This window comes from Oncorhynchus nerka, unplaced genomic scaffold (assembly GCF_034236695.1).
Source record: "Oncorhynchus nerka isolate Pitt River unplaced genomic scaffold, Oner_Uvic_2.0 unplaced_scaffold_2059, whole genome shotgun sequence".
Lineage (NCBI taxonomy): Eukaryota > Metazoa > Chordata > Actinopteri > Salmoniformes > Salmonidae > Oncorhynchus > Oncorhynchus nerka.
In genome coordinates, this window is record NW_027039266.1 from 1,729 (window position 1) to 22,500 (window position 20,772).

Here is a 20,772-nt window from a genome sequence, read left to right on the forward strand (position 1 = left end):
TTAATGCTCTCTTCATTTAATGCTTCTTCTAGACTTGCAATATTTAATGCTCTCTTCTTTAATGCTTTCTTCTATTTAATGCTTTTTAATGCTTCTACTAATGTTTTTCTACTAATGCTTTTTCTTCTTAATGTTTCTATTATGTTTATTAATCGTTTTCTATTAATGCTTTTTCATTTGGAAATGCCTTTTTCTATTTGGCGCGTTTTTCTACTTAATGCTTTCTTCATTAATGTTTTTCTATTAATGCGACATTTAATGATTTCTTAATGCTTTCTTCTATTTACATCGCTTCATTTAATGCTTTCTTACTAGTAATGCCTTTTCATTTAATGCTCTTCATAATGCCTTTTCTGACGATTTATATCAAGTTTTCTTTCCGGCGTTCTTCTACTAATGCCTTTTCTATTTAATGACCTTCTATTTAATGTTTCTTCATTTAATGCTTTCTTACTAATGCCTCTTCATTAATGCCTTTCATTAATGTCTCTTCTAGACTTTTCATTTAATGCTTCTTCATTTAATGACTCTGCTTCATTTAATGCCTTAATGCCTTCAGACGGTTAATGCCTCTTCTATTAATGCCTATTTAATGCTTCTCTACTAGCCTTTCATTAGCGCTTTCATTAGCTTTTCATTAATGCTCTCTACTTAATGCTCTTCTCTCTACTAATGCCTTCTTCTACCTTCCTTTACTTTCATGCTCTCTTTAATGCCTTCATCCTTCTTCAGATTTGCGTATATTTATCTTTTCATTAATGCTCTTCTTACTAATGCCTCTTCATTTCATCGCTTCTTCTAGACTTGCGTGATATTTAATGCCTTCTCACTTTAATGCTTCTTCTAGACTTCGTTTATCCGTTTCTTCTATTGCGAGATGTCGCCTTCCATTTAATGCCTTCTATTTAATGCGCTTAGACTTCATTTAGCGCTTCTTCTATTTAATCGCCTTCTTTAATGCTCTCTTTCATTTAGCTCTTCTACTTAGCGTTTCGCTTCAGATTAATGCTCTTCATTTAATGCCTTCTTCTTTAATGCTCTTTCTAGATTTCTACTTAATGCTCCTCCTTCTACTAATGCTCTCTTCTAGACTGCGTATATTAATGCTCTTCTTACTAATGCCTTCCTTCTAGATTCTTCTGGCTCTTTCTACTAATGCCTCTTCATTAATGCCTTCTTCTTTAATGCTCTTCTTTTACTTAGCGCTCCTCTTACTAACGCTTTCATTTCATGCCTTTCTAATGCCCTAACGCCTTTCTACTAACGCCACTCTCCTTTTACTAATGCCTTTCTTTCTACTAATGCCCTCTTACTAACGCCCTTCATTAATGCCTTTTGCAGACTAATGCTCTACTAACGCCTTTCCACTTTAGCGCCTTCTACTAATGCTATCTACTAATGCTCTCTTCACTAGCGCTCTCTTCTACTAGCGCTCCTTCTACTAGCGCTTTCAGACCTGCTTTCATGCTTTTCACAATGCTCTTTCACTAATGCTCTCTCTTACTAATGCCCCTTCCTAATGCTTCTTCTACAAATGTCTTCTTCTTCTTTAATGCCTTCTAGACTTTCCATATAATGCTTCTTCTATTTAATCGCTTTCTTAATGCCTTCCTAACGCTCTTCACTAATGCTTCCTTCACTACTCTTTCGATTAATGCTCTCTCTACTAGCGTTTCTTCATACTAATGTTCCTTTCTACTAATGCTCTTCATTAATGCCTTCTACTAGCGCGCTTTCTAATGCTATCTACTAATGCCCTCTTCATTAATGCTCTCTCTACTAGCGCTTTCATCTAATGCCTTCTTCTACTAATGCCTCTAGACTAATGCGCTTCTAATGCTCTCTTTAATGCTCTCTTCTTTAATGCTCTTCTAGACTTTCATCAAGTTTCTTCTTACTTAATGTTTTCTAGACTAATGCTCTTCTTTAATGCGCTCTTCATAATGCTCTCTTCTACTAATGCTCTTCTAAATGCCTTCTTCATTTACTAATGCCTCTCTACTAATGCTCTTCATTAATGCTCTCTTCTACTAGCGCTCTCTACTTAATGCCTTCCTCTTACTAATGCTCTCTTCTAAATGCCTTTCCATTTAGCGCTCTCTTCATTTTTTTCTTCTACTAATGCTCTTACTAATGCTCTCTTACTAGCGTTCCTCACTAGCGCTCCTCTACTAATGCTCTCTTACTAGCGACTTTACCTCTTCTTCTAATCTCTCTCTTACTAATTCTCTCTACTAATGCCTCTTCTAGACGGTGTATACTAATGCTCTCTTTGGCCAATGCCTTCTATTTAATGCTCTTTACTAATGCGTTTCTTTTATACTAATGCCTTTCCATTAATGCTCTCTTTCATTTAATGCCTCTTCATTAATGCCTTTGGCTTAATGCTCTTCCTTTAATGCCTTCTACTAATGCCTCTCTTACTAATGCTCTTTCACTAATGTTCCTTCTCTACTAGCGTTTCTTCCATCAATGCTCTTACTAATGCTTCTAGATTTGCGACTAATGCTCTTCTTAATGTTTTTCTATTTAATGCTTCCTTCATTTAATGTCTCTTCTAGATTTGCGATGATAATGCTTCTTCTTTAATGCTTCTTTCTATTAATGTTTTCTACTAATGCCTCTTCATTAATGTTTCTATTAATGCTTTTCATTAATGCTCTTCATTAATGCTTTCTTCTACTTAATGCTCTTCTACTAGCGCTTTCATTTAATGCTTTACTAATGCTTCTTCTACTAATGCTCTCTTCACTAGCGCTCTTCTATTAATGCCTTCTTCTATTACGCCTTCTACTATTTCTTAATGCTTTTAATGCTCTTCTAGATTTGCGAATGCTCTTACTTAATGCCTTCCTTTCTACTAGCGTTCCTTCAGATTTCGCCTTTCACTAATGCTCTTCATTAATGCTTTTCCACTAATGCTCCTTCATTAATGTTTCTTCTACTAATGCTTCTTCATTTAATGCCCTTCATTTAACGCTCCTTCTAGACTATCAGTTTTAACGCCCCTTCTAGACTTTAACGCTTTTCTAGACTTGCGACATTTAATGCCTTCATTTAATGCTCTTTTCATTAATGCTTCTTCATTATGCTTCTTTCATTACTAATGCATTTTATTAGCGCCTTCTATTAATCGCTCTCTTCATTTAATGTTTCTTTCATTAATGCTTCTTCTTAGATGCTTCTTTCTACTAATGCCTTCCAGACTTTAATATTTAATGCTCTCTTCACTAATGCTCTTCTTAATGCTTCTTCATTTAATGCTTTTTCTACTAATGCTTAACGCTTATCGCCTCTTCATTAATGCTCCTTCTACTAATGCGCCATCTCTTCTAGACTTGTGATATTTAATGCTCTTCATTTAATGCTCTTTTCTTACTAATGTTCTGACTTCATTTAATGCTAATGCCTTCTACTAATGCCTTCTATTAATGCCTTCTACTAATGTTTCTTCAGACTATTTATCGCCTTCTTCTAGACTATGCTCTTCTATTAGCCTCTCTTCTACTAATGCTCTTCTTCACTTAATGTTTCTTCATTAATGCTCTTCTTACTAGCGCTTCATTTAGCGTTTCTAATGCTTTCTTTAATGCTCTTTCATTAATGCCTTTCATTAGCGTTTCTTCTAGTTTTCATTTTAATGCTTTCTTCATTAATGCTCTTCTTTACTTTGCGTATTTAATGCTTCTTCTAGACTCGCAATAGCATTAATGCTTTTCATTTAATGCTTCTTTCTTTTAATGCTTTTCTACTAATGTTTTCTTTATTTTCAGATTAATGCGACATTAATGCCCTTCTTTAATTTTTGCTCTCTTTACTATCGTTTCCATTAATGCCTCTTCTAGACCTGCGAGATTTAATGCTCTCTTCACTAATGCTCTTCATTTAACGCTCTTTCCAGACCGCTTGAGACCATACTAATGTCTTCTTACTAATGTTTCTTCACTAGCGCCTCTTCATTAATGCTCTTTCATTAATGCTTTCTTTACTAATGCCTCTTCATTATGCGCTCTTCTATTTAGTTTCATTAATGTTTCTTCTATTTAATGCTTTCTAGATTAATGCTTCTTCATTTAACGCTTTTTTCTTACTTATTTACCTTTTTCTACTAATGTTTTTCATTAATGCTCTTTCTAGACGCTTCTACTAGCGCTTCTTCAGATTAATGCTTCTTTTAATGCTTTTTCCATTAATGCTTTCTACTAATGCCTTCTTCAGATTCTGCGATTAATGCTCTTTTCTTTAATGCTTCTTCACTAATGTTTTCTTCATTTAATGCTTCTTCCAAGATTTGCGAGGATTATGTTCCTTCACTAATGTTTTTCATTAATGCTTTCATTTAATGTTTCTTCATTAATGCCTTCACTAGACGCCCACTTAATGCCTTCACTAACGCCTTCATTAATGCTTTTCACTAACGCCTTCTGAGTAGGGACCAGGGTCTTCATTAATGCTTCTTCTAGGGTTAATGTCTCTTTGCTAATGCTCTTTCATTTAGACCAGGCTTCTTAGGGAGTTTTACTAGCGCTTTCTTCTAGGTTCCAAGGTTTCAAGGTTAAGTAGCTTCTAGGTAGGGAGTGCCTTCTTTAGGACTAGACGGGTTTAGGACTAGGGCTACTAGGTTTAGGCCAGAGTTTAGGGAACGACTAAGGTTTAGGGAGTAGGCTTTTTCTAGGACTAATGCCCAGGTCCAGGTTAATAGGTCTTAGGGACTAGAGCCCAGGAATGCAGGACTAGGGCCCAGGAGTAACGCCTTTAGAGCAGGACTAAGGTTTAGGGAGTAGGGTTTAGGTTTAGGACTAGAGTTTAGGAGTAGGGACTCTAGCCTTAAGTGGGACCAAGGTCTAGGGTCCAGGTTTAGGAGTAGGGACTAGGTTTAGGGAGTAGGGACTAGGTTTAGGGAGTAGGGACTAGGGTTTAGGGTCTAAGGTTTAGGTTAGGAGGTTGAAGGTTTAGGGAGTAGGGACTAGGTTTAGGGAGTAGGGACTAGGTTTAGGGTCTAAGGTTTAGGGTTGAAGGTTTAGGGAGTAGGGACTAGGGTTTAGGGAGTAGGGACTAGGGTTTAGGAGTAGGGACTAGGTTTAGGGACTAGGGTTTAGGGACTAGGGTTTAGGGACCAGAGTTTAGGGAGTAGGGACTAAGGTTTAGGGAGTAGGGACTAGGGTTTAGGGAGTAGGGACTAGGGTTTAGGGTAGGGACTAAGGTTTAGGGTTGAAGGTTTAGGAATAGGGACTAGAGTTTAGGGAGTAGGGACTAGGGTTTAGGAGTAGGGACTAGGTTTAGGGAGTAGGGACTAGGTTTAGGAGTAGGGTTTAGGGTTTAGGGACTAGAGTTTAGGAGTAGGGACTAAGGTTTAGGGAGTAGGGACTAAGGTTTAGGGAGTAGGGACTAGGTTTAGGGAGTAGGGACTAGGTTTAGGGAGTAGGGACTAGGGTTTAGGGTAGGGACTAGGTTTAGGGACTAGGGACTAGGGAAACCCTCACCCCTGTGTTTAGGGAGTAGGGACTAGGTTTAGGGAGTAGGGACTAGGTTTAGGGAGTAGGGCTAGGTTTAGGTCTAAGGTTTAGGGACTAGGGCATAGGGTTTAGGGTTAGGGGGTCTAAGGTTTAGGAGTAGGGACTAGGGTTTAGGGAGTAGGGACTAGGTTTAGGAGTAGGGACTAGGGTTTAGGGAGTAGGGACTAGGGTTTAGGAGTAGGGACTAGGTTTAGGGAGTAGGACTAGGGTTTAGGAGTAGGGACTAGGGTTTAGGGAGTAGTAGGGACTAGGGCAGGGTTTAGGGTCTAAGTTTAGGAGTAGGGTTTAGGGGTAGGGACTAGGGTTTAGGGAGTAGGGACTAGGGGTTTAGGGACTAGGGTTTAGGGTTAGGGAGCATAGGGTTTTAGGGTCTAAGGTTTAGGGTCTAAGGTTTAGGAAGTAGGGTAGGGTTTAGGGAGTAGGGTCTAGGGTTTAGGACTAGGGTTTACCCCCTGTGTTTAGTTTCTCAGCGACTTCATGGTTTTTGGCGTTCTCAGGGAAACCAGCTTTCCATTTCCTATTGGACCAGACAACAACACAGGCAGACCATTGGTCAATAGACAGAAAGTGAGTGTGACTCAGTGTGTGTGTGTATATATATATGGCTAGTGTCCTCACCACTGTGTCCAGGGGCAGTGGCCTCCACTTGCTTTTGGGTTTTACTGGTTACCGAGGTGACGGTTTATGGGATCCTAGGAATTCAGGTCATTACATCATCATCACCGTAACAGTTAAGATTAGTATTTAATAGAGTCAGTAACATATTCAAAAATCCCCATCAAAAATCTGTCAACTTCAGCTGACACATGGGCTAGGAGTTTGAGGAGCGTGTAACTGGCATGCTGACTGTAGGGAATGTCCCCCAGAGCTGTTCATTTCTCTACCACAAGCCGCCTCTAAATGTTGTTTTAGAGAGTTTGGTAATGTTAATTTCTCTACCACAAGCCGCCTCTAAACATCATTTTACAGAGTTTGGTAATGTTCATTTCTCTACCACAAGCCGCCTCTCAACGTCGTTTTAGAGAGTTTGGTCATATTCATTTCTCTACCACAAGCCGCCTCTAAACGTCGTTTTACAGAGTTTGGTAATGTTAATTTCTCTACCACAAGCCGCCTCTAAACGTCGTTTTACAGAGTTTGGTCATGTTCATTTCTCTACCACAACCAGCCTCTAAATGTTGTTTTACAGAGTTTGGTCATGTTCATTTCTCTACCACAAGCCACCTCTAAACGTTGTTTTAGAGAGTTTGGTAATGTTCATTTCTCTACCACAAGCCGCCTCTAAATGTTGTTTTAGAGAGTTTGGTCATGTTCATTTCTCTACCACAAGCCACCTCTAAACGTCGTTTTACAGTTTGGTAATGTTCATTTCTCTACCACAAGCCGCCTCTAAACGTTCTTTTCGAGAGTTTGGTCATGTTCATTTCTCTACCACAAGCCACCTCTAAACGTCGTTTTAGAGAGTTTGGTAATGTTCATTTCTCTACCACAAGCCGCCTCTAAACGATCTTTTAGAGAGTTTGGTAATGTTCATTTCTCTACCACAAGCCGCCTCTAAACGTTGTTTTACAGAGTTTGGTCATGTTCATTTCTCTACCACAAGCCGCCTCTAAATGTTCTTTTAGAGAGTTTGGTAATGTTAATTTCTCTACTACAAGCCACCTCTAAACGCGTTTTAGAGAGTTTGGTCATGTTCATTTCTCTACCACAAGCCGCCTCTAAACGTCTTTTAGAGTTTGGTAATGTTCATTTCTCTACCACAAGCCGCCTCTAAACGCCGTTTTAGAGAGTTTGGTCATGTTTTTTCTCTACCACAAGCCACCTCTAAACGCCGTTTTTTAGAGTTTGGTAATGTTCATTTCTCTACCACAAGCCGCCTCTAAACGTTGTTTTAGAGAGTTTGGTAATGTTCATTTCTCTACCACAAGCCGCCTCTAAACGTTCTTTTAGAGAGTTTGGTAATGTTCATTTCTCTACCACAAGCCACCTCTAAATGTTGTTTTAGAGAGTTTGGTCATGTTCATTTCTCTACCACAAGCCGCCTCTAAACGTCGTTTTAGAGAGTTTGGTCATGTTCATTTCTCTACCACAAGCCGCCTCTAAACGTCGTTTTAGAGAGTTTGGTCATACGTCCAGCCGGCTTCACAACAGCAAAATCTGTGGCATTGTGTTGAGTGGCCTTTTATCGCCCCCCAGCACAAGGTGCACCTGTGTAATGACCATGCTGTTTAATCAGCTTCTTGATAAGCCACAAATAAGCGTTCTGTGGGTATGGGACATTTCTGGGATCTTTTATTTCAGCTCATGAAACCAACACAACTTTACAAGTTGTGTTTATATTGTTGTTCAGTATAACATAGACGAAAGCTCTAGTAACACCAGATAAAACTCTGCTAGACTCCTAAGAATGAAGTACATCACAGACAGACCCTCCTCATCACAGACAGACCCTCCTCATCTACAGACAGACCCTCCTCATCACAGACAGACCACCTTCCTCCACAGACAGACCCTCCTCATCACAGACAGACCCCCCTCATCACAGACAGACACTCCTCTCACATGTTCATCACAGACAGACCCCCCTCCTCCACACACACAGACAGACCCCCTCATCAAACAGACCCTCCTTACAGAGACAGACCCTTGGTCACAGACAGACCCCTCCTACCTCCAGACAGACCCTCCTCATCACAGACAGACCCTTCATCACAGACAGACCCCCATCCTACCTCCAGACAGACAGACAGACCCCTCCTACCAGACAGACAGACACCCCTCCTACCTCCAGACAGACACCCCTCCTTCCAGACAGACACCCCTCCTACCTCCAGACAGACAGACACCCCTCCTACCTCCAGACAGACAGACACCCCTCCTACCTCCAGACAGACAGACACCCCTCCTTCCAGACAGACAGACAGACACCCCTCCTACCTCCAGACAGACAGACACCCCTCCTACCTCCAGACAGACAGACACCCCTCCTACCTCCAGACAGACATACACCCCTCCTTCCAGACAGACAGACACCCTCCTGGTCATACAGACAGACACCCCTCCCCTACCTCCAGACAGACAGACACCCCTCCTACCTCCAGACAGACAGACACCCTCCTTCCCAGACAGACACCCCTCCTACCTCCAGACAGACAGACACCCCTCCTACCTCCAGACAGACAGACAGACAGACAGACACCCCTCCTACCTCCAGACAGACATACACCCTCCTACCTCCAGACAGACAGACACCCCTCCTACCTCCATACAGACAGACACCCCTCCTTTCCAGACAGACAGACACCCCTCCTACCTCCAGACAGACAGACACCCCTCCTACCTCAGACAGACACCCCTCCTACCTCCAGACAGACAGACACCCCTCCTACCTCCAGACAGACAGACAGACAGACAGACACCCCTCCTACCTCCAGACAGACACCCCTCCTACCTCCAGACAGACAGACACCCCTCCTACCTCCAGACAGATCTGGTAGATCACTAGACAGACAGACACCCCTCCTACCTCCAGACAGACACCCCTCCTACCTCCAGACAGACACCCCTCCTACCTCCAGACAGATCTGGTAGATCACTAGACAGACACCCCTCCTACCTCCAGACAGACACCCCTCCTACCTCCAGACAGATCTGGTAGATCACTAGACAGACACCCCTCCTACCTCCAGACAGACACCCCTCCTACCTCCAGACAGACAGACACCCCTCCTACCTCCAGACAGACAGACAGACAGACAGACAGACACCCTCCTACCTCCAGACAGACAGACAGACAGACAGACACCCCTCCTACCTCCAGACAGACAGACACCCCTCCTACCTCCAGACAGATCTGGTAGATCACTAGACAGACACCCCTCCTACCTCCAGACAGATCTGGTAGATCACTAGACAGACACCCCTCCTACCTCCAGACAGATCTGGTAGATCACTAGACAGACACCCCTCCTACCTCCAGACAGATCTGGTAGATCACTAGACAGACACCCCTCCTACCTCCAGACAGACACCCCTCCTACCTCCAGACAGACACCCCTCCTACCTCCAGACAGACAGACACCCCTCCTACCTCCAGACAGACAGACAGACAGACAGACAGACACCCTCCTACCTCCAGACAGATCTGGTAGATCACTAGACAGACACCCCTCCTACCTCCAGACAGATCTGGTAGATCACTAGACAGACACCCCTCCTACCTCCAGACAGACAGACAGACAGACAGACAGACAGACAGACAGACACCCTCCTACCTCCAGACAGATCTGGTAGATCACTAGACAGACACCCTCCTACCTCCAGACAGACAGACACCCCTCCTACCTCCAGACAGACAGACAGACAGACAGACACCCTCCTACCTCCAGACAGATCTGGTAGATCACTAGACAGACACCTTCCTACCTCCAGACAGACAGACACCCCTCCTACCTCCAGACAGACAGACAGACAGACAGACACCCTCCTACCTCCAGACAGATCTGGTAGATCACTAGACAGACACCCCTCCTACCTCCAGACAGACAGACACCCCTCCTACCTCCAGACAGACACCCCTCCTACCTCCAGACAGACAGACACCCCTCCTACCTCCAGACAGACAGACAGACAGACACCCTCCTACCTCCAGACAGACAGACACCCTCCTACCTCCAGACAGACAGACACAGACAGACACTCCTAGACAGACACCCCTCCTACCTCCAGACAGACAGACACCCCTCCTACCTCCAGACAGACAGACACCCCTCCTACCTCCAGACAGATCTGGTAGATCACAGACAGACACCCTCCTACCTCCAGACAGATCAGACAGATCACCAGACAGACACCCCTCCTACCTCCAGACAGATCTGGTAGATCACAGACAGACACCCCTCCTACCTCCAGACAGATCAGATCACTAGACAGACACCCCTCCTACCTCCAGACAGATCTGACAGATCACTCACAGACACCCCTCCTACCTCCAGACAGATCTGGTAGATCACTAGACAGACACCCTCCTACCTCCAGACAGACAGACAGACAGACACCCTCCTACCTCCAGACAGACAGATCAGACAGACCCCCCTCCTACCTCCAGACAGATCTGACACTAGACAGACACCCTCCTACCTCCAGACAGACACTAGACAGACACCCTCCTACCTCCAGACAGACAGACAGACACAGACAGACAGACCCTCCTACCTCCAGACAGACACCCCTCCTAGACAGACAGACACCTCCTCCTACCTCCAGACAGACAGACAGACAGACACCCCTCCTACCTCCAGACAGACACCAGACAGAGTACCTCACAGACAGACACCCCTCCTACCTCCAGACAGACAGAGATCACCTAGACAGACAGACCCCTCCTACCTCCAGACAGATCTGGTAGATCACTAGACAGACACCCCCTCCTACCTCCAGACAGATCTGGTAGATCACTAGACAGACACCCCTCCTACCTCCAGACAGACAGACAGACAGACACCCCTCCTACCTCCAGACAGACAGACACTAGACAGACACCCCTCCTACCTCCAGACAGACAGACACCAGACCTCCTACCTCCAGACAGACAGACACCCCTCCTACCTCCAGACAGACTGGTAGACACTAGACAGACACCCTCCTACCTCCAGACAGACAGACAGACAGACACCCCTCCTACCTCCAGACAGATCCAGACAGACACCCCTCCTACCTCCAGACAGATCTGGTAGATCACTAGACAGACACTCCTACCTCCAGACAGATCAGATCACCAGACACTCCTACCTCCAGACAGACTGGTAGATCACTAGACAGACACCCTCCTACCTCCAGACAGACAGACAGACACCCTCCTACCTCCAGACAGACAGACACCCCTCCTACCTCCAGACAGACAGACACCCTCCTACCTCCAGACAGACAGACACCCCTCCTACCTCCAGACAGACACCCCTCCTACCTCCAGACAGATCTGGTAGATCACTAGACAGACACCCCTCCTACCTCCAGACAGATCTGGTAGATCACTAGACAGACACCCCTCCTACCTCCAGACAGACAGACACTAGACAGACACCCCTCCTACCTCCAGACAGACAGATCACTAGACAGACAGACACCCCTCCTACCTCCAGACAGACAGACAGACCAGACAGACAGACACCCTCCTACCTCCAGACAGATCTGGTAGATCACTAGACAGACACCCCTCCTACCTCCAGACAGATCTGGTAGATCACTAGACAGACAGACACCCCTCCTACCTCCAGACAGACAGACAGACAGACAGACACCCCTCCTACCTCCAGACAGATCTGGTAGATCACTAGACAGACACCCCTCCTACCTCCAGACAGATCTGGTAGATCACTAGACAGACACCCCTCCTACCTCCAGACAGATCTGGTAGATCACTAGACAGACACCCCTCCTACCTCCAGACAGACAGACACCCCTCCTACCTCCAGACAGATCAGATCACTAGACAGACACCCTCCTACCTCCAGACAGACAGACACCCCTCCTACCTCCAGACAGACAGACACCCCTCCTACCTCCAGACAGACACCCCTCCTACCTCCAGACAGACAGACACCCCTCCTACCTCCAGACAGATCTGGTAGATCACTAGACAGACAGACACCTCTCCTACCTCCAGACAGACAGACCCCTCCTACCTCCAGACAGACACCCCTCCTACCTCCAGACAGACAGACACCCCTCCTACCTCCAGACAGATCTGGTAGATCACTAGACAGACACCCCTCCTACCTCCAGACAGACAGACCCTCCTACCTCCAGACAGATCTGGTAGATCACTAGACAGACAGACACCCCTCCTACCTCCAGACAGACACCCCTCCTACCTCAGACAGACAGACACCCCTCCTACCTCCAGACAGATCTGGTAGATCACTAGACAGACACCCCTCCTACCTCCAGACAGATCTGGTAGATCACTAGACAGACACCCCTCCTACCTCCAGACAGATCTGGTAGATCACTAGACAGACACCACTCCTACCTCCAGACAGACAGACACCCCTCCCTACCTCCAGACAGACAGACAGACAGACACCCTCCTACCTCCAGACAGATCAGATCACTAGACAGACACCCTCCTACCTCCAGACAGATCTGGTAGATCACTAGACAGACACCCCTCCTACCTCCAGACAGACTGGTAGATCACTCCAGACAGACACCCCTCCTACCTCCAGACAGACAGACACCCTCCTACCTCCAGACAGACAGACCTACCTCCAGACAGACAGACACCCCTCCTACCTCCAGACAGACACCCCTCCTACCTCCAGACAGACACCCTCCTACCTCCAGACAGACAGACACCCCTCCTACCTCCAGACAGACAGACACCTCCAGACAGACACACCCCTCCTACCTCCAGACAGATCTGGTAGATCACTAGACAGACACCCTCCTACCTCCAGACAGACAGACACCCCTCCTACCTCCAGACAGATCTGGTAGATCACAGACAGACACCCCTCCTACCTCCAGACAGATCTGGTAGATCACTAGACAGACACCCCTCCTACCTCCAGACAGATCTGGTAGATCACTAGACAGACACCCCTCCTACCTCCAGACAGACAGACACCCTCCTACCTCCAGACAGACAGACAGACAGACAGACAGACACCCCTCCTACCTCCAGACAGATCTGGTAGATCACTAGACAGACACCCCTCCTACCTCCAGACAGATCTGGTAGATCACTAGACAGACACCCCTCCTACCTCCAGACAGACAGACAGACAGACACCCCTCCTCCAGACACCTCCAGACAGACAGACACCCTCCTACCTCCAGACAGATCTGGTAGATCACTAGACAGACACCCCTCCTACCTCCAGACAGACAGACACCCAGACTCCTACCTCCAGACAGACAGACACCCCTCCTACCTCCAGACAGATCTGGTAGATCACTAGACAGACAGACACCCCTCCTACCTCCAGACAGATCTGGTAGATCACTAGACAGACACCCCTCCTACCTCCAGACAGACAGACAGACACCCCCCTACCTCCAGACAGACAGACACCCCTCCTACCTCCAGACAGATCTGGTAGATCACAGACAGACAGATCACTAGACAGACACCCCTCCTACCTCCAGACAGATCTGGTAGATCACTAGACAGACACCCCTCCTACCTCCAGACAGATCTGGTAGATCACTAGACAGACACCCCTCCTACCTCCAGACAGATCAGATCACTAGACAGACACCCCTCCTACCTCCAGACAGATCTGGTAGATCACTAGACAGACACCCTCCTACCTCCAGACAGATCTGGTAGATCACTAGACAGACACCCCTCCTACCTCCAGACAGATCTGGTAGATCACTAGACAGACACCCTCCTACCTCCAGACAGACAGACACCCCTCCTACCTCCAGACAGACAGACAGACAGACACCCCTCCTACCTCCAGACAGACACCCCTCCTACCTCCAGACAGACAGACAGACAGACACCCTCCTACCTCCAGACAGATCTGGTAGATCACTAGACAGACACCCTCCTACCTCCAGACAGATCTGGTAGATCACTAGACAGACACCCCTCCTACCTCCAGACAGACAGACAGACAGACAGACACCTCCTACCTCCAGACAGACACCCCTCCTACCTCCAGACAGACACCCTCCTACCTCCAGACAGACAGACAGACAGACACCCCTCCTACCTCCAGACAGACACCCCTCCTACCTCCAGACAGATCTGGTAGATCACTCCTACCTCCAGACAGACTGGTAGATCACAGACAGACACCCCTCCTACCTCCAGACAGATCTGGTAGATCACTAGACAGACACCCCTCCTACCTCCAGACAGATCTGGTAGATCACTAGACAGACAGACACCCCTCCTACCTCCAGACAGACAGACAGACAGACAGACAGACAGACACCCTCCTACCTCCAGACAGATCTGGTAGATCACTCCAGACAGACACCCCTCCTACCTCCAGACAGATCTGGTAGATCACTAGACAGACAGACACCCCTCCTACCTCCAGACAGACAGACAGACACCCTCCTACCTCCAGACAGACAGACACCTCAGACACCTCCTACAGATCTGGTAGACAGACAGACACCCTCCTACCTCCAGACAGATCTGGTAGATCACTAGACAGACACCCCTCCTACCTCCAGACAGACAGACACCCCTCCTACCTCCAGACAGACAGACACTCCAGACAGATCTGGTAGATCACTAGACAGACACCTCTCCTACCTCCAGACAGATCTGGTCCAGACACTAGACAGACACCCCTCCTACCTCCAGACAGACACCCTCCAGACAGACAGACACCCTCCTACCTCCAGACAGATCTGGTAGATCACTAGACAGACAGACACCCTCCTACCTCCAGACAGACAGACACCCCTCCTACCTCCAGACAGACACCAGACAGACAGACACCCTCCTACCTCCAGACAGATCTGGTAGATCACTAGACAGACACCCTCCTACCTCCAGACAGACAGACACCCCTCCTACTGGTAGATCACTAGACAGACAGACACCCCTCCTACCTCCAGACAGACAGACACCCCTCCTACCTCCAGACAGACAGACACCCCTCCTACCTCCAGACAGATCTGGTAGATCACTAGACAGACACCCCTCCTACCTCCAGACAGATCTGGTAGATCACTAGACAGACACCCCTCCTACCTCCAGACAGATCTGGTAGATCACTAGACAGACACCCCTCCTACCTCCAGACAGACAGACACCCCTCACCTCCAGACAGACACCCCTCCTACCTCCAGACAGACAGACAGACAGACACCCCTCCTACCTCCAGACAGATCTGGTAGATCACTAGACAGACACCCCTCCTACCTCCAGACAGACTGGTAGATCACCAGACACCCCTCCTACCTCCAGACAGACAGACAGACAGATCTGATCACTAGACCCCCCTCCTACCTCCAGACAGACAGACACCCCTCCTACCTCCAGACAGACAGACACCCCTCCTACCTCCAGACAGATCCTAGATCACCAGACAGACAGACACCCCTCCTACCTCCAGACAGATCAGACAGACAGACACCTCCTACCTCCAGACAGACACCCCTCCTACCTCCAGACAGATCTGGTAGATCACTAGACAGACACCCCCTCCTACCTCCAGACAGATCTGGTAGATCACTAGACAGACACCCCTCCTACCTCCAGACAGATCTGACAGACACCCCTCTCCTACCTCCAGACAGACACCCTCCTACCTCCAGACAGACAGACAGACAGACAGACACACCCCTCCTACCTCCAGACAGATCTGGTAGATCACTAGACAGACACCCCTCCTACCTCCAGACAGATCTGGTAGATCACTAGACAGACACCCTCCTACCTCCAGACAGACTGGTAGATCACCACCCCTCCTACCTCCAGACAGATCTGGTAGATCACTAGACAGACACCCTCCTACCTCCAGACAGACAGACAGACAGACACCCCTCCTACCTCCAGACAGACAGAGACCCTCCTACCTCCAGACAGACACAGACCCCTCCTACCTCCAGACAGACAGATCACCAGACAGACACCCTCTCCTACCTCCAGACAGATCTGGTAGATCACAGACAGACAGACACCCTCCTACCTCCAGACAGATCTGGACAGATCACTAGACAGACACCCCTCCTACCTCCAGACAGATCAGATCAGACAGACAGACACCCCTCCTACCTCCAGACAGACACCCCTCCAGACACCTCCAGACAGACACCCCTCCTACCTCCAGACAGACAGACACCCTCCTACCTCCAGACAGACACTCCTAGACAGACAGACACCCCTCCTACCTCCAGACAGATCTGGTAGATCACTAGACAGACACCCCCTCCTACCTCCAGACAGATCTGGTAGATCACTAGACAGACACCCTCCTACCTCCAGACAGATCTGGTAGATCACTAGACAGACAGACACCCCCTCCTACCTCCAGACAGACAGACAGACAGACAGACCCCTCCTACCTCCAGACAGACACCCCTCCTACCTCCAGACAGATCAGATCACTAGACAGACACCCTCCCTACCTCCAGACAGATTCAGACTGGTAGATCACTAGACAGACACCCTCCTACCTCCAGACAGACACTAGACAGACAGACACCCCTCCTACCTCCAGACAGACACCCCTCCTACCTCCAGACAGACACCCTCCTACCTCCAGACAGATCCTACCTCCAGACAGACAGACACCCCTCCTACCTCCAGACAGACAGATCTGGTAGATCACAGACAGACACCCCTCCTACCTCCAGACAGATCTGGTAGATCACTAGACAGACACTCCTACCTCCAGACAGACACCCCTCCTACCTCCAGACAGACAGACACCCCTCCTACCTCCAGACAGACAGACACCCTCCTACCTCCAGACAGATCAGACAGACAGACACCCCTCCTACCTCCAGACAGACACCCTCTCCAGACAGATCTGGTAGATCACCAGACAGACACCCCTCCTACCTCCAGACAGATCTGGTAGATCACTAGACAGACACCCCTCCTACCTCCAGACAGATCTGGTAGATCACTAGACAGACACCCTCCTACCTCCAGACAGACAGACACCCCTCCTACCTCCAGACAGACAGACACCCCCCTCCTACCTCCAGACAGATCTGGTAGATCACTAGACAGACACCCTCCTACCTCCAGACAGATCTGGTAGATCACTAGACAGACACCCCTCCTACCTCCAGACAGATCTGGTAGATCACTAGACAGACACCCCCCTACCTCCTCCTACCTCCAGACAGACAGACAGACACCCTCCTACCTCCAGACAGACACACCCTCCTACCTCCAGACAGATCAGACAGATCACCTCCAGACAGACACCCCTCCTACCTCCAGACAGATCTGGTAGATCACAGACAGACACCCCTCCTACCTCCAGACAGACAGACACTAGACAGACACCCCTCCTACCTCCAGACAGACAGACACAGACAGACAGACAGACACCCCTCCTACCTCCAGACAGATCTGGTAGATCACTAGACAGACAGACACCCCTCCTACCTCCAGACAGACAGACAGATCCTACCTCCAGACAGACACCCCTCCTACCTCCAGACAGATCAGACACCAGACAGACACCCTCCTACCTCCAGACAGATCTGGTAGACACTAGACAGACACCCTCCTACCTCCAGACAGATCTGGTAGATCACTAGACAGACACCCCTCCTACCTCCAGACAGATCTGGTAGATCACTAGACAGACACCCCTCCTACCTCCAGACAGATCTGGTAGATCACTAGACAGACACCCCTCCTACCTCCAGACAGATCTGGTAGATCACTAGACAGACACCCCTCCTACCTCCAGACAGATCTGGTAGATCACTAGACAGACACCCCTCCTACCTCCAGACAGACAGGTACCCTCCTACCTCCAGACAGACACCCCTCCTACCTCCAGACAGATCTGGTAGATCACTAGACAGACACCCCTCCTACCTCCAGACAGACAGATCACTAGACAGACACCCCTCCTACCTCCAGACAGACAGACACCCCCTCCTCCAGACAGACACCCTCCTACCTCCAGACAGATCTGGTAGATCACTAGACAGACACCCCTCCTACCTCCAGACAGATCTGGTAGATCACTAGACAGACACCCCTCCTACCTCCAGACAGACAGACACCCCTCCTACCTCCAGACAGACAGACACCCCTCCTACCTCCAGACAGACACCCCCTCCTACCTCCAGACAGACACCCTCCTACCTCCAGACAGATCTGATCAGATCACCTCCAGACAGACAGACCCCCCTCCTACCTCCAGACAGATCAGATCACCAGACACCCTCCTACCTCCAGACAGATCTGACACTAGACAGACACCCCTCCTACCTCCAGACAGACAGACACCAGACACCCCTCCTACCTCCAGACAGATCTGGTAGATCACTAGACAGACACCCCTCCTACCTCCAGACAGATCTGGTAGATCACTAGACAGACACCCTCCTACCTCCAGACAGATCTGGTAGATCACTAGACAGACACCCCTCCTACCTCCAGACAGACAGATCACCAGACACCCCTCCTACCTCCAGACAGATCTGGTAGACACTAGACAGACACCCCTCCTACCTCCAGACAGATCTGGTAGATCACTAGACAGACACCCCTCCTACCTCCAGACAGATCTGGTAGATCACCAGACACCCCCTCCTACCTCCAGACAGACAGACACCAGACACCCTCCTACCTCCAGACAGACAGACACCCCTCCTACCTCCAGACAGACAGACACCCTCCTACCTCCAGACAGATCTGGTAGATCACTAGACAGACAGACACCCCTCCTACCTCCAGACAGATCTGGTAGATCACTAGACAGACACCCTCCTACCTCCAGACAGACTGGTAGATCACTAGACAGACACCCTCCTACCTCCAGACAGACTGGTAGATCAGACAGACACCCCTCCTACCTCCAGACAGATCTGGTAGATCACTAGACAGACACCCTCCTACCTCCAGACAGATCTGGTAGATCACTAGACAGACACCCCTCCTACCTCCAGACAGATCTGGTAGATCACTAGACAGACACCCCCTCCTACCTCCAGACAGATCTGGTAGATCACTAGACAGACACCCCTCCTACCTCCAGACAGATCTGGTAGATCACTAGACAGACAGACACCCCTCCTACCTCCAGACAGATCTGGTAGACACCAGACACCCCTCCTACCTCCAGACAGACACCCCTCCTACCTCCAGACAGATCTGGTAGATCACTAGACAGACACCCCTCCTACCTCCAGACAGATCTGGTAGATCACTAGACAGACACCCCTCCTACCTCCAGACAGATCTGGTAGATCACTAGACAGACACCCCTCCTACCTCCAGACAGATCTGGTAGATCACTAGACAGACACCCTCCTACCTCCAGACAGATCCAGATCACTAGACAGACACCCCTCCTACCTCCAGACAGACACCCCTCCTACCTCCAGACAGATCTGGTAGATCACCAGACAGACACCCCTCCTACCTCCAGACAGATCTGGTAGATCACTAGACAGACAGACACCCCTCCTACCTCCAGACAGACACCCCTCCTACCTCCAGACAGACAGACACCCCTCCTACCTCCAGACAGACACCCCTCCTACCTCCAGACAGACAGACACCCCTCCTACCTCCAGACAGACACCCCTCCTACCTCCAGACAGACACCCCTCCTACCTCCAGACAGATCTGGTAGATCACTAGACAGACACCCCTCCTAGACAGATCTGGTAGATCACTAGACAGACACCCCTCCTACCTCCAGACAGACAGACACCCCTCCTACCTCCAGACAGACACCCCTCCTACCTCCAGACAGATCTGGTAGATCACTAGACAGACACCCCTCCTACCTCCAGACAGATCTGGTAGATCACTAGACAGACACCCCTCCTACCTCCAGACAGACACCCCTCCTACCTCCAGACAGATCTGGTAGATCACTAGACAGACACCCCTCCTACCTCCAGACAGACAGACAGACACCCCTCCTACCTCCAGACAGATCTGGTAGATCACTAGACAGACACCCCTCCTACCTCCAGACAGATCTGGTAGATCACTAGACAGACAGACACCCCTCCTACCTCCAGACAGATCTGGTAGATCACTAGACAGACACCCCTCCTACCTCCAGACAGACAGACAGACAGACACCCCTCCTACCTCCAGACAGATCTGGTAGATCACTAGACAGACAGACAGAGAGACAGACAGACACCCCTCCTACCTCCAGACAGATCTGGTAGATCACTAGACAGACACCCCTCCTACCTCCAGACAGATCTGGTAGATCACTAGACAGACACCCCTCCTACCTCCAGACAGATCTGGTAGATCACTAGACAGACACCCCTCCTACCTCCAGACAGACAGACACCCCTCCTACCTCCAGACAGACACCCCTCCTACCTCCAGACAGACTGGTAGACACCAGACACCCCTCCTACCTCCAGACAGATCTGGTAGATCACTAGACAGACACCCTCCTACCTCCAGACAGATCTGGTAGATCACAGACAGACACCCCTCCTACCTCCAGACAGATCTGGTAGATCACTAGACAGACAGACCCCCTCCTACCTCCAGACAGATCTGGTAGATCCTACCTCCAGACAGACACCCCTCCTACCTCCAGACAGATCTGGT